Consider the following 10,152-nt stretch of genomic DNA (forward strand, 5'->3'; position numbering starts at 1 on the left):
GGGGTGACTAGCAGTAAGGCCTCTTCTGCCCCGTATGTAGTTTGACTGTTGCTGGTAGGACAGTTATAGGGGGTGCTTCTTCAAGCGTACCACTAAAGGACGGACTTCGTCCTGGTCTGCCTCCCAATATTCATCAGTAGCTGGCTTAACTCGAGTCCAGTGAATTCAAAACTTGGATTCCAACACTCTTACTGCAGGTGGAGAACACATGACCACAGTATATGGGCTCTTCCACCTGGGTTTCAAGTTCTTTCCTTTCCAGTGTTTTACCCAGACTTTGTCTTCCACTTGAATATTATTACTAGGGATACTCACAAATGGTGGACTGAGGACACACAATATTCTTGAATTTCTTTTGTTTGTTTAATTCTCTCACCATTTGACTCTCGCATGAGATCCCTATTTGATCTAGGTCCCCTATGTGATTTTTCAAGTTAGCACTTGTAACTGGGCTCTCCCAAACATCATTTCAAAAGGAGATAACCTTATTCCCTTTCGTGGAGTGCATGCACAGACCAAAGTGCCAGTGGCAATGCATTCACCCATTTAAGGTGAGTTTCAAGACACACCTTTGTCCTTGAATAGGATTCTAGTCACTTCGCATGCCTGTTTTGTCTTGGTGGGAAAACATTCAGGCCACCTAGTATAATTACACACTATGACTAGCATTGCCTTATACAGCCCACACTTGGGCATGTGTGGGCTTCTGGGAGAGGGCGCGGTTTATAAATTAAATAAAAGTTAAAGTTGTGAAATCAATAACTAATGAATCCATAGGGTAATGTCCCTCGGGCTGAATTCCTGGCAGAAGCCTAGGTCCTTGTCTTGGATTAACTTGAGCATATGTTTTACATCTCTCAGTTGCATGGGCACATAGTGAGTGAAGGTGATTGATGTACATGATACGCTAAAAGGTTTCTGCTAATGCACTCTTGCCCATGTGAGTTGTTGAGTGAGAGTCTTTTACTACTGGCCAGGCTAAATTTTCTGGTACATAAATTCTTCCATCTGGAAGTATATACCATTCTCCCTGCTTATGTCCCTTCAAATCTACAGTTGTCTGGAGTTCCTCTGCTTTAGAATATCTGGCGCTCAGTCCCCTTTGCATTTCCAATGCTGCATAAGCTATCATGTCAGGGTGGCTCAGATCATCTCAGGTTGCTGACAGCTTTGCTTCTCTGTTAGCTGCTCTTCCCTTTTCTGCTGGATCCAAGCATCCAGCTTGGAGATTGTGCAGATCCCCCATATGAGATCTTTAATTCTCCCAGGCAAGCACACTAGTTGCTCTTTGTTTCTAATGCTCCATGAATTGTATGACTAGTAAATATAGTAATTGGCTGCCCACAAGTCAATTTATTAGCTTCCTTGATCAGAAGAGCAGTTGCGGCCAGGAGTTTAAGGCAATGTGGCCACCCTTTTGCTACTTCATCATTGTTTTGACAAATAAGCTGTGGGTTGTTGCCTCTTCCCTTTTCTTGAGTCAAGAAAGATTTCTCAAGGTTGGGAAGTCCCTTAACATGTGCTTGAGGCAATGTTTACTTTAAAATCTTCAAATGCCTGTTTTGTGCATAACAGAGACAGGCTGGAGCAACCTGATTAACAATGGCATATGTGCCTTTTGCCATGTATCGAGTGACAAATTCAGTGAGTATTTTCTTTCTAAATAGCCCCATGAGCATGTAAAACTCTAAATGCATACTTTCTGTCTGTGTAGACATTAACCATCTTCCCTTTTGCTAACTGGAGGGCTCTTCCTCTGACTGGGCGTGGGATTCTAACTACTGACACCTCCTCGTACAATTCTTCTGGCAGTTCCCCTGGCCTCCCGCTTTTCCTGTCAAAGGGCCTTGGCGAGAAAAATTACATTTCTTCTTGCCCTTTGAAGTTCCTTCTTCTCTGAGATTTTGAGCCCACTTAATATACGTTTTGTATGCTCATTCCACAAGTTCAGAGATGCCTTTCCTGGCCCCCCTTTTTGTCTTCTGTAATTTTTATCCTAATGTCATCTGCAGTGACCAATGAAGATCATATTGAGCATTCTTTTATTTTCTTCAACCTCAGGATCTAATTTGGTACATTGCCTAAAGGTTTGATAAATGCATTCTAGGAATTTCCCTGAATTTTCATCCTTTTTCTGTTGAATTTGATAGACCTTCCCTAAGTTCTTAACTTTTGTTTGAGTCCTAACAAAACTAAGGTCCAAAAGTTTTGCAGCTGAATGGACTAAGGTTCCCAATCTGGTTCCTCCCATAACCATGTCCAGTCCGGATCTTTTGCATGATCCTTCTGCAAAGGCTTATTCATGGTTCCCTTCACCAGCCCTCTTTCCTCTGGTGTTAAAAAAAATTCCACCAGACTTCCGGTTGTTCCACGAATGTCGTGGGCAGGCTTTTTCTGAGCTTGTCGAATCAATAGGCTGTAGAGGTGTTTTTTTTAAGATCTTTAACGCCTTGGACACTCGTAAATTCTTAGGAATTTACGAGGGAGAGATACAGCTGTCGGGTAGAGCCACTTGTGTAGCCCTCCAGAAGGATTTATAGCCTCTGGGGTGCGGGCAAGGAGAGACCCCTTTGCAGCTGTTGTATGCTCCGGTCTTTTGAGATCCTCCGCTAATGATTTTAGTGGAGCAAGACGCTGGGAACAGCTTTTAACTCCGAGCATCCCAAGAAGGAAAACTCTTGCAAGTATTTTAAGTTTTAAGTTTGAAAAAAAAAATTCTTAAAAAGAACGCTACTGCTGAATTTGAAAGGCGTCGGCTTAGAACAAAGGATTCAAGATGGCGTTAATTTATAGTTGAAAACCTAAAGAAAACGAAAGCCAATTGCTTGCTGACAGCCGGGGCTGGAAAGGCAGTAAAGGTGGAACGGCTGAAATAACTATTAACAACTCCTAAGTCAGTTTATATAACCTGACCTACTTGGAAGAGTATTTTGTGAGAAAGTTGGGAAGAACTGTCCTCCTTTTTTCTAATAATAATAATAATTAATAATAATAATAATAATAATAATAATAATAATAATAATAATAATAATAATAATAATAATAATAATAATAATAATAATAATACTTTAATTTATAGACCGCACCCATTCCTAAACAGGACTCGGGGCGGTGTACAGTCATATTAAAAACAATGTGGATACAAAAATATAGATATACATAGATACATAGATACATAGATAGATGGAGGAGGTAGGATATGCACTGTACAATAATAAATTAAAATTCGAATAAAAATTAAAAATTACCCTTAAAAACTACCCAAAATAAGATGTTTGCCAGGAGGTTGAAAGTGGGACTATAAATCAGCTAGGCCAGCTAATTGGAACAGGTGGGTCTTAAGTTTCTGTCGGAAGGAGCGGAGGTCGGTAGTAGTTCTAATATCGGGGGGGAGGTCATTCCAGAGGGTTGGGCCCATCACAGAGAAGGCTCTACTCCTGGGCGCCGCCTGTTGACACTGCCTAGTGGACGGTACCCGGAGGAGTCCCTCCCTGTGGGAGCGGATTGGTCGCAGGGATGTATGAGGTGAGATGCGATCCCGCAGGTAACTAGGTCCCGTGCCATGGAGCGCTTTGAAGATAGTAACCAACACCTTGAAACGCACCCGAAAAACCACAGGCAGCCAGTGCAGCTCGCGCAGGAGTGGTGTTATATGGGAGTATCTGGTCCTCCCCATGATAGCCCGCGCGGCCGCATTCTGAACTAGCTGTAGTCTTCGGGTGCATCTCAAGGGGAGCCCCATGTAGAGAGCGTTGCAGTAGTCCAGGCGAGACGTCACCAGCGCATGAGTGACTGTGCGTAAGGCGTCCCGGTCCAATAGGGGGCGCAATTGGCGCACCAGGCGAACCTGGTGGAACGCCCCCCTTGCCACGGCTGCCACATGGTCATCCATCGACAGCCGGGCATCAAGGAAGACGCCCAAATTGCACGCCCGCTCCACAGGGGGCAGTTGTTCGCCCCTTATGGCCAGCGATGGAGTCCACTGGTTGAACCGGGGTGCCGGTAGCCACAGCCACTCCATCTTGGAAGGGTTGAGTCTGAGTCTGTTGTCCCCCATCCAGACCCGAACGGCTTCCAAGCACCGGGACATCATTTCGACGGCCTCGTTGGGGTGGTTTGGGGTGGAGATGTACAGCTGTGTGTCATCAGCGTACAGATGGTATCCAACCCCAAAACCACGGATGATCTCACCCAGCGGCTTCACGTATGTGTTGAACAGGAGGGGCGAGAGGACCGACCCCTGCGGCACCCCACAAGTGAGCGGCCTCAGGATCGACCTCTGCTCCCCTGCCAAAACACATTGCGTCCGGTCGGAGAGGTAGGAGCAGAACCACCGTAAAACGGTGCCCCCTACTCCCACCCCCTCCAGCCGGCGCAATAAGATACCATGGTCGATGGTATCGAAGGCCGCTGAAAGGTCTAATAGGACCAGGATAGAGGAACAGCCCCTATCTCTGGCCCTCCAGAGATCATCCACCAACGCGACCAAGGCCGTCTCCGTGCTGTGACCGGGCCGGAAGCCGGACTGGCGCGGGTCTAGATAGTCGGTTTCCTCCAGGTGACGTGGGAGCTGTTGTGCCACCACACTCTGTACAACCTTCGCTAAAAAGGGAAGGTTAGAATAGAATAGAATAGAATAGAATATTTATTTCTAAGCCGCACCCTCTCCCGAAGGACTCGGGGCGGCGTACAATAAAACAGATAAAATACAAAGTACAATACAAATCTGGACAGGACATACATATAACAAGGACATATATAAGACGTATACAAGGAGGAGGTAGGCTGATAGCTAAAAACAATTAAAAAGTCACAATATTTAAAAACCCCAATAAATAAATTCAATTGAATTACACTAATAAAAACCCGTCAGGAGCAATATAGTTAGATCATGGTTGAGCCAGGCCAGCTACTTGGAATAGGTGGGTCTTGAGCTTAACTCGGAAGGAACGGAGGTCAGACGTAGTCCTAATATCCGGAGGGAGGTCATTCCACAGGGCTGGGCCCGCCACAGAGAAGGCTCTACTCCTAGGCGCCGCCCCTCGACACTGTCTGGTGGACGGCACCTGGAGGAGTCCCTCTCTGTGCGAGCGAATTGGTCGCAGGGATGTATGGGGCAGAATACGATCCCGCAAGTAACTAGGTCCTGAGCCATGGAGCGCTTTAAAGATAGTTATCAAAACCTTGAAACGCACCCGATAGACCACAGGAAGCCAGTGCAGCTTGCGCAGGAAAGGTGTCACATGGGAGTACATAGTACTCCCCATAATTACCCGCGCGGCTGCGTTCTGGACCAGCTGTAGCCTCCGGGTGCATTTCAAGGGAAGCCCCATGTAGAGAGCGTTACAGTAGTCCAGGCGGGACGTCACCAGGGCGTGAGTGACTGTGCGTAATGCGTCCCGGTCCAGTAGGGGGCGCAATTGGCGCACCAGGCGAACCTGGTGGAACGCCCCCCTTGCCACGGCTGTCACATGTTCATCCATGGACAGCCGGGCATCCAGGAGGATGCCCAAATTGCGCGCCCGCTCCACGGGGGCAAGTTGAACGCCCCCGATGGCCAAGGATGGAATTAATTGGCTGAACCGGGGAGCCGGTACCCACAGCCACTCCGTCTTGGAGGGGTTGAGTTTGAGTCGGTTGTCATCCATCCAGACCTGTACGGCCTCCACACACCGGGACATCACTTCGACGGCCTCGTTGGGGTGGTTCGGGGTGGAAATGTACAGCTGAGTATCATCAGCGTACAGATGATATCCCACCCCAAAACCACGGATGATCTCACCCAACGGCTTCATATATGTGTTGAACAGGAGTGGCGAGAGGACCGACCCCTGTGGCACCCCACACGTAAGGGGGCTTAGGGTCGACCTCTGCTCCCCTGCCAACACACCTTGCGTCCGACCGGAAAGGTAGGAGCCGAACCACCGCAAAACGGTGCCCCGGACCCCCAGCCCCTCCAGTCGGCGCAACAGGATACCATGGTCGATGGTATCAAAAGCCGCCGAGAGGTCTAATAGGACCAGGATAGAGGAACAACCCCTATCTCTGGCCCTCCAGAGATCATCTACCAACGCGACCAAGGCCGTCTCCGTGCTGTGCCCGGGACGGAAGTCGGACTGGCGCGGATCTAGATAATCATCTTCCTCCAGAAGAGACGGTTGGAGACGGGACGATAATTAGCTAGCTCCGCCGGGTCCAGGGAAGGCTTCTTGAGTAGGGGCCTCACCACCGCCTCTTTCAAGGCGGCCGGTAAGGACCCCTCCTCCAATGAAGCGTTCACAAGACCCAGGAGCCAGCCTCGTGTAACCTCCCAGGATGCCAATACAAGCCAGGAGGGACACGGGTCCAATAAACATGTAGTGGCTCGCAGTCGCCCACGCAACCTGTCCAAATCCTCGGGGGCAACAGAGTCAAACTCCTCCCAGCGTGGTGCCTCAAGATTTGCCTCCAACGTCTTCCCTGGTCCACTGAAGGGGGCCCATCCACTCCGGATCTGAGCGATTTTGTCCTGCAGATATTCCCCAAACTCCTCTGCTCTACGCTGCAAAGGGGCTTCCCACGGCCTCTGTGATAGGAGGGAGCGGGTCACCCAAAACAGGGCGGCAGGGCGGTTATCTGCGGACGCAATAAGAGCGGCACAGTGTCCATGTTTGGCCGCTCTCAGTGCCACAAGGTAGGTCCGTAAATAGGCTCTTACCTGTGTTCGGTCAGATTCGGAGCGTGAGGACCTCCATCTGCTTTCTAGGCGTCTCTTGTGGTGTTTCATCATCCTCAGCTCCTCGGTAAACCAAGGAGCCAGGGTGGTTCGTTGCCGCAGGAGAGGCCGCAAAGGCGCTACCCGGTCCAAGGCCCCAGCAGCCGCCCTATTCCAAGCGGCTACTAGGTCCTCCGTCCGGGAGCGGGTCAGGGCTACAGGAAGTGGCCCAAGCTCCGTCTGGAACCTATCTGGTTCCATCAGTCGCCTGGGGCGGAACCATCTGGGACAGTCTGGTTCCGCCTCCCCACGGTGGGGGGTAGCGCCGGGAAAGTCGAGCCAGAGAGATGAGTGATCTGACCATGACAGGGGTGTAATAACCAGATCCCCTATTCCCAGATCACTCGTCCACTGACCAGAGACAAAAACAAGGTCCAGTGTGTGCCCACCTTCGTGTGTGGGGCCCTGAATTAATTGGGTCAGGTCCATGGCTGTCATGGAAGCCATGAACTCCCGAGCCGCCTCGGATGCTTCACCCGTCGACGGCAGGTTGAAATCCCCCATAACCACAAGTTTGGGGGTATCAACCGCCGTCTCCGCGATCAGCTCGAGGAGCTCAGGCAGGGCCGCTGATGCATAGCAAGGAGCCAAGTATACAATCAGCAAGCCCAACTGCCTCCCTGGGGCCCATTTCACACCAAGGGACTCACATCCGGATATCTGTGGCACAGTGAACTCCCTCGGTTCCAGACTCTCCCGTATAATTACTGCCACCCCACCACCCTTACCCAGGGCCCGCGGCTGATGAAATGCACGGTAGCCTGGCGGGCACATCTCCACGAGGGGTAAACCACCCTCGTGGCCCAACCAGGTCTCCGTTATCCCTGCAAGGTCCGGCTCCCCCTCCGAGATCAACTCATTGGTGAGGGGGGCCTTGTTGACAGCGGACCTTGCATTGCAGAGCATCAGCCCAGGCCCTGGCTCTGTAGGTCCTGGCCACCTAGACTGCAGGGGTTGGTACAAGCGACCGGGGATGTCCAGCAGCCACGGTCTCCCAACCAACTACGAGATTTTCTTCCGTCCTCGCACCCACCCCTCCCCACGACCGTTGGAATAAAACAACCCTCTATAGGAATATCATTCTCCCTTCCCCCCCCCACTCCGCTCACTCCCCCCTTGACCTCACCTGTTCGCCTGGCAAAAGTCCCCCTCCTGGCCTGATTATCCCTCCCACCCACCCTGGAACCCCCTAAAATGGATAAAAAACATTTAGTTAAAAACCCCCTGAGTCTTCGCTTCCTCCACCTCTCTGGGTTAACGAACCCGTCATTAAGGTGGGCCCTTGAGAGGGCAAAGGGCCATACCTGCGAGAGGGGGGACTCCCGCAGTAGGAGCAAGTCTGACCTCAAATATATGCTGGGGAGAGCTGTAACAGGGCCAGGGTGCTATGGATGTTAAATTGAGTCAGCAAGCCAGGTTCCACGTCAGATGATAAGTCAAATAATAAATAGATGATAAGTAGATGGTAAGTGGATGGTAAGTGGATGGTAAGTAGATAGTAAGTAGATGGTAAGTAGATGGTAAGTAGATGGAGGCCAGGAGGCAGTCTGTGGTGTGAGTAAAGGCAGACAGTCTAAGTAAATACTTGATGATATTTGATGGTAAGCGGGGTGGGTAGATGAAACAGTAGGATGGCAGGGGTGAGAGATGGTGGGGGGTAGTCACGCAGGCACGCACAACAGTCAGCTGGAAGCAGTTATAAATAGCCAAAATAACAGGTGGGCAGGTAGTTATAGATGGTTACAGATGGTCAGCGAGGGGCACCTGGGCACAGCCATGGCAGGCAGATGGCAGGGGCTGATAAATCCTTTGCCTGCCTGGCGCTGAGCCTCCTGCCAGTCTCCAGGGCAAAAACCCGCCCTGCCCCTGGTGCCACAGGTCTCCCTCCTTCTGCCAGGCTCCAGCACAGATCTTTAGGAACTAGTCCCATCGTAGCCTGCCTCCCCCTGCTTCGGCGACCCCCCCCGCTGCTGGTCCTGGCCCGAGCGCTGCTCCGGCCAGTCTACGGCTATCCCGCAGGCCTTCTATCGGCCTCCAGCATCTCGAGCCTCGCCCAGCCCCCGAATGGCCTTCCGACGGTCTTCACCCTCCAGTTCGGCCTTGTTAACATCGCCGGTGCCGTCGTCGCGCCGCCCGGGTTGCTGGGACGCTGCCGCCGCCACCCCCTTCGTCCTGCCTCTACCTCCGCAGCCGCCGTTGTCGCTGCCACCGTTGTCATCGCCACCGCCGCCATCACCGGCCTCCAGCTCAAGCTCCGACTCCGACCCCGCCTCCAGCTCCCATTTTGGCTCCAGCCGGTGCTTTCTCCTTTTCTCCTCTGGCTGTTCGACCACCCTGGAGGGCCAATTTAGGCCCTACGGAAAGCCAGGGTGGTCGCTGCTCTAATTCCCGACCCTCAAGATGGAAAGAGGGCCGGGGGCGCCCCCTCCCCCATCAGAGAGCTCCGTAGACATACGGAGCTCAGAAGTCAGCAGCCATTTCCCCGGAAGCTCCATATGGAGCTCAGAAGCCAGTAGCGATTTCCCCGGAAGCTCCTCCTCCTCCTCCTCCTATCCGTTGCCATATTCTGTTAAATATGGCAACGGATCAAGGGGTGGTTCCCCCAGCCGCTACAATGAATCTCCAGGACTTGAAGGACTTTATAGGCAAAGAAATTAAAGAGGTTAAACAAATGGTCCAAGACACTATAAAAAGGTCTGACCAAATTGATAAAAATATGCAAGCTATAGCGACGGGATTGTCAGAGGTGGTTCTTAAGGTGGACAGCAAGGTGGAGCAATTAGTCGTGGAGCTGGAAACTAAAACGAAAGAAACGGATTTGAAATTTGTGGAAATGGAGGGGAATATGCAAAGGATGGATAATGAGATTATTATGATACAATTTAGATCTATGGACTTTGCTATCAGACTCAGAGGCTTAAGAGAAAATCCTAGAGAGGACTTAAGAAAAGTTTGTGCAGATGCCTTGGCTACGTTATTAAAAGTGGATGACCCCCGTGAGATCTCAGCTAAGATTGATAAAATCTACAGAGTAAATTCACGCATAGCATTACAAAGGCAACTACCAAGAGATGTTGTGATATACTTTACTGAGAGAAATTTTAGAAATGACATCTTGCAGAAGTCTTTTTACTCTGCCCTTCAAATAGATGGGAATATGATTGGTGTTTTTAAGGAGCTCCCACCAGCGATGTTAAAGTTTAGAAGGGATTTTGGATTTTTGGTAGCCGAGTTGAAGAAGAGAGAGATACAATATAGGTGGGATGTTCCAATTGGTGTTATATTCAGATATCAAGGGGTAAGATATCGTTTGAACACAATAGATAAAGCCAGAGACTTTTATTATGAAATACTCAAGGAAAGTGCAACCCCCCCACGTACATCTACACCAGTGCTTC

This window comes from Natrix helvetica (assembly GCF_964273705.1).
Source record: "Natrix helvetica genome assembly, chromosome: 2".
NCBI classification, from domain to species: Eukaryota; Metazoa; Chordata; class Lepidosauria; order Squamata; family Natricidae; genus Natrix; species Natrix helvetica.